The sequence below is a fragment of the Rana temporaria genome, chromosome 3 (assembly GCF_905171775.1).
Source record: "Rana temporaria chromosome 3, aRanTem1.1, whole genome shotgun sequence".
NCBI classification, from domain to species: Eukaryota; Metazoa; Chordata; class Amphibia; order Anura; family Ranidae; genus Rana; species Rana temporaria.
Genome location: NC_053491.1, coordinates 278,422,581 through 278,428,580, shown reverse-complemented (window position 1 = coordinate 278,428,580; position 6,000 = coordinate 278,422,581).

Sequence of the window (6,000 nt, the reverse complement as noted above, 5' to 3'; positions counted from 1 at the left end):
TTTTTCCCCACTGACACCAATGACTGGGGCTCATTTTATCCCACTGATAAAGTGTGTGGCAGAGTGAGCTAGCTACCTGGCCATTGTGTCTCTTGGGCTGCTGTACAAAAGTGTTAGGTTCAATGGACTCTGTATTTCATATAACCTTAAAGAGGAAAAAAAAACAGATTTGTTGCCTTTTTTTTTTACATATTTACATCCAACAATGTATTGATAACTTTAAAAGTTGACAAAAATGAGGTTTGGAATTATCTTTTATTAAATGTTTCTTCTTCCTGGTATCGGCCGCACCATAATTACTAATGATTGCTGGCTCCGGTGGGGACATCATTTCTGCCCTTCCTTTATGTCGAAATCTTGCGAATGCATGTTCACATTTAAACCAAGGCTCTATCTAGAACAGCTGCTTACTATGAACGTCTCTGTGCTGCTTTAGTTCACTTCCCCTGCGTGACATCTTATACAGTCACAAGGGGAAAAACAGGAAGGAAAGGAGGAGGGTACAGTATAGCGAGGCTTCCTCTGTGCCATTCTCAATGGAAGAAAATAACCTGGCATTGTGAAGATAGTGAAATGGCACACATAGCGTGCCGTTAAAGAAGCTACGGACTGCGCATGCACCAGTAACGTCACTACAGTTTGCAGGACGGATTATGAAGAAAGTAAATTTTCACAGGCAGCGATCAGCTGCCAGTACTATGTAGATTGTAATAAGCTGAAGTGAAAGTGGTGACCACTTTAATGTGTTACTGAACAACAATGCTGGGGTTTATTTTGCTCCCACTGACACCAAGGTTTAGAGCTAATTTTTACCCACTGACACCAATGATTTGAGACTTAATTTACTCATTGACAGCAATGATTTATAAATAATTTTTACCCACTGATACCAAATGTTTAGGGCTCATTTTCACCCACTGACACAATTGATTGGGGCTAGTTTTATCCCACTGTTAAAAATGTTAAAGTATTTGTCAGGGCCACTCTACAAATCTCTAAGGTCTGATGGGCTCTGACTCAGGTAACGCAAACAATCTTAATTATTGTCTTACCGAACACCATTGCAGGTCTGGGGTTTATAATGCTTTCACAGACACCATCGACTGGCGCTAATTTTTAACCACTGACACCAGTAATTTTGGGATCATTCTTACCCACTGACACCAGTAATTTTGGGATCATTCTTATCCACTGACAACAATGACTTGAATATCATTTTTACCCACTGACACCAATGATTTTGGACTTATCTTTACTCACTGACACCAACAATTTGGTACTCATTTTTACCTACTGACACCAATGATTGAGCCCTGGTTCACACTGGGTACGATTTGGAACGATTTGAGATGCGATTTGACATGTCAAATCGCATCTCAAATCGGCGGCATTTGCCGGCAATTGTCGGCAATGGCACTGTCCTAATCAGTGCGACGCCGCATCTGCGATTTCAAAAAGTAGTTCCTGTACTACTTTTTGCGATTTCGGGCCGCGATTTACATTAAATTGCGGCCGAAATTGCGGCAAAATCGCGGCAAAATTTGAATTCGCAGCAGTGTGAACCTAGGCTCAGGGCATATTTGTACACACTGACACCAATATTTTGGGGCTTTTTTTTCCCAGTGACACCATAGATGAATATTGCAATGTCAAAGTCTTTTTAGATCTTGTATGTATGTATGCACACATTACTTGAACACAAGGAAGACATATAGAGGTTTTACTAAAATTGGAGAGTGCAAAATCTGGTGAAGCTTTGCATGGTAGCCAATTAGCTTCTAAGCTTGTTCAATTAAAGGGCAACTCCACTTTTGTGGGGAAAACAAAATAGCAAATAAAAAAAAATAGCACATACAATTGGGACTCAAGTTATATTGTAATTGAATGGTATTAAAATGACCTTTCCTTTTCAATCTACAGCTCTGTAATTTTCTGTAAAATACAATATGGCTACCTAGAGGTGTTTTGTACACAGAGGCTCAGATTCTTAAAGCACTTACGCCGACGTATCTTTATATACACCGCGTAAGTGCACAGATGCGCCGTCGTATCTATGCGCCTGATTCTTAATGCTAGATACGCCTGAAATGTGGCTTCATCCAACCTACGTAAGTTTCCTACGCCGTCGGAGCCTGGGCGCATATTTACGCTGGCCGCAAGGGGCGCTTCTATTGATTTACGCGTCGAATATGCAAATGACTGAGATACGCCGATTCACGAACGTACTTCCGCCCATCGCTGTAATCTACGCCGTTTACGTAAGGCGTTCGTCCGGCGCTAAGTTATTCCACCATATAGGAGGTGCAAGCCATGCAAAGGTATGAACGATGGAACAGCCGTCGTATTTTACGTTGTTTACGTAAGTCGTACGTGAATGGGGCTGGGCGTAGGTTACGTTCACGTCGTAGGCATTGAGCCGTTGTATCTTAGGGAGTATGTTCAAAGTGATTCTAAACATGCGCGCGCATGCGCAGTTCGTTCGGACCATCATTTGCATGGGGTCACAGTTCATTTAAATGAATCACGTCCACCTACTTTGAATTAGGCGGGCTTACTAATGATTTACGTTATGCTGGCGCAACGTAGGGAGCGAGTGCTTTGTGAATACTCTGCTTGCCTCTCTGGGATACGTCGGCGTAGCGCATATGAGATGCGCTACCCCGGAACAAAGATGTGCCGATCTACCTGAATCTGGCCCAGAATGTGTACAGAACGCCCCCCAGAAACATAATTTCCTGCTTGTGTTATTGGCTCACTGATTTTCCCAGTCTGCACTAAGATACAAGTCAGATTTCAGGCATCCCCTGCAACAAAAAAAGGCATTTTTTTTAGATACTCCCATTAGGAAATCATGTTTCTAAAGGGATGCCGACCCAGCAATTTTCAGCATTAGAGCCCTGAAAGTGCAGCAGCTGATTGATAAATATGAAACCACTCCTATTAGATTCAATTTCCACACGAACACAAACACACAGGGATTTCTTCAGAATAACAAAAGGTAAGAATCTGCAACAAAGTTTGTTAAAATCTCCTCAATGTACCTAGATCACCCAGAGGGGAATGTTTTTTTTCTCAACAAAACTGGAGTTACTTTTAAACTCTTTGAATAAAATGGAAGTTTTTAGTCAATCAACTTCATACTATTTAACTCTAATGAAGTGTTTTACATTGCATTCTGTGTTTAAATACAGAACTGTATATATAAAATATATATATATATATATATATATATATATATATATATATATATATATATATATGTATTTATATATATATATATATATATATATATATATATATATATATATATATATATATATATATATATATATATATATATATATATATATATATAAATTGTAGAGTCACTATAACAGGTTTAAAAAGAATATGTGAGATAATAAACCAAATGTATTTATTGTGACCTTTGAATAAGTGTCATTTGACTTTGATTTTATAGCGTAGTCAGTCCTGTCTACAGACGAAACCTATGAAAAGATTATTTCAGGGAGAGTTAAACAGGGCATGGGCCAGGCATGCTTCTTGTGTTTGTAGTAAACATTAGGACGCAGGCAGGACTAGTTCAAACTAGATTTCTGCGATGACAGAAACAGCTTGGAGGCTCTCCATGTAGTTGAGCACGCAACTTTCAAACACCTCCTTCTTTGAACCTAAGACACCAGCTAGAACAGACTGTCTCACACCTTTGTTGGATGACTGTTTTACATATCAGCTCCTGAGTGAAGCAGTATTTTCATATAACACATCAGTTTACAAAGCTAAATACACAAAAGCTACTGAAGAAGACTTTTGGTATTTAATAATCTTACATACTGTATATGATAATGTAGAAAAGAAACACTTAGAGCTATAACAAAAACATATAATATTTGTGTGCGTCTGGAGCTGAAATCATTTGATTGTTCAGTGACTGAAAAGAGAAAGTGTAGATAAAAATCCAAAATGGGAGTAAAAATGAGCGTATGGGTGTTACAGTTCAAATGTGTTGAGGTAGTTAATGCATCTAATAAAACATAAAAGACAATAACATTTTACTGATAAGTTGATTAGTATGAACTGTTACACTCTGAGTAGATTCCGTAAAAAATTGCAAGATATATACAAATAACATTTTAAAAAGTTTAACTGTCTTTATGCCTGTGAGACAAAACCAGTCAAATAAATAAATATATAAATACATATTTGGTAGCTTTGAATACACCATAGGATCCAAAAATACCAATGGTGTTGTTATAGGATTTTTGCTTTAATAAAGGAGAAAATTGACAGCAGCAACCAACCAGATTTCACATTGAAAAAGTAAAATAGAATTCTAATAAGTTGCTAGGGGCAATATCTTGACTTTTGTGGACATTTTTGGGTTTTATTACATCAGACCTATAGGTTTACACCTGAAGGTCTCACAACTAAGACTCTGTTCACACTGAGGCGCTTTGCAGGTGCTATAGCGCTAAAAATCGCACCTGCAAAGCGCCCTGAAAAAGTGGCTCCATTTACTCCAGTGTAAAAGCCCAGGGGCTTTCACACTGGAGCGGTGCGCTAGCAGGATGGTAAAAAAATCCTGCTAGCAGCATCTTTGAGGCGCTGTAGGAACGGTGAATACACCGCTCCTAAAGTGCCCCTGCCCATTGAAATCAATGGGCAGTGCAGCCGAACCGCCGGCAAAGGGCCGCTTAACCTTTTTCCGGTCGCTAGCGGGGGTTATAAGCACCCTTCTAGCGCCGCTAAAACGACGGTAAAGCGCCGCTAAAAATAGCAGCTCTTTACTGCCGATGCTGCCACTAGGGGGTTCTGAGTCATCCTTCATATTTTTAAAATACTACCAGTTGTGGAAGGGGAATTTCTGCAATGAGTATGAGAGATCCATATTTTTATTATTATTATACAGGATTTATATTGCGCCAACCATTTGTGTAGCACTTTACATTATAATGGTATACAGTGAAGATTTTTGTTTTTAAAATAACTTTCACTAGCAATGGATTATTCCAGGATCTGCATCATTCAGCTTGGGCTAAGTGCTTGGAAGGCCTTGTACCATATCTACTTATAAAGTTATGCAGGTATCTTTGCTGCTAAATTTGTACAGTAAGAGATAGATTTCAGAGTAACTGGTAGATGTGCCCAACTTTCTTTAAAGAAGAAGTCCAGCCTGAGTGAGCTCGTTTGGCTGGGCTTCTCCTATGGATCACAGGAGTGCAATTCGTTGACCCCTTTTCAGCAGAGAACAGACTGAAGTCCGCTCTCTGCTGATGTCACAGGAATCAGTCCAGGCACCACGTCATTGCGACAACAAAGGTGGCTGGACTGACGCCCATCTCAGCCTCTCAGCGAGCTGCTGAGAGCCTGACACGGCCACCCCCTCCACAGGTTAGCACTCAAGTGAGCTAGGAGGAGCAGGGCGGAGAGATGCTGACTGACAGTCAGCAGCTCTCTGCTTGGGAAGCTGTGAGAACCTAGCCATCATCGATGTTCGATCGCTCGGTTCTCAGTGTAGAGATTCCGGGGGACAGATGCAGCATTGGCCCAATGCTGCATCCACCTAGGTAAGTATGATGGGGGAAAGAAACAAACAAACCCATACTTCTCTTTTAACTACTTCCTACAAATTGTATTTCTATATAAAAAAAAAAGCTTCATCCAGCACAGAATATAATTGAGCAGCTATATAAAATGTGAGCAAGATGTTAATCAGGGCATACTCAATAAGTGAGAAACAAAGATTTAGCATGGATTTGGACGTGAATGCATCTTCTCACTTGGAAATATCCCATAGGATATCATCACAAATGTTATAAATGATTAAGTAGTGATTAGTAGAAATTTCCACCTGCATTAATAGTAGTTTGTTAGTTTCCCAACATTTATATTTACAATTGTATTTATTGTAATAAGTGAATTTATGCACAGAATTATTTATTTCCTTCTGTCTCCTCTCACAGAAAATGATACCAAATATTATGTTTAGATAACTGTAGG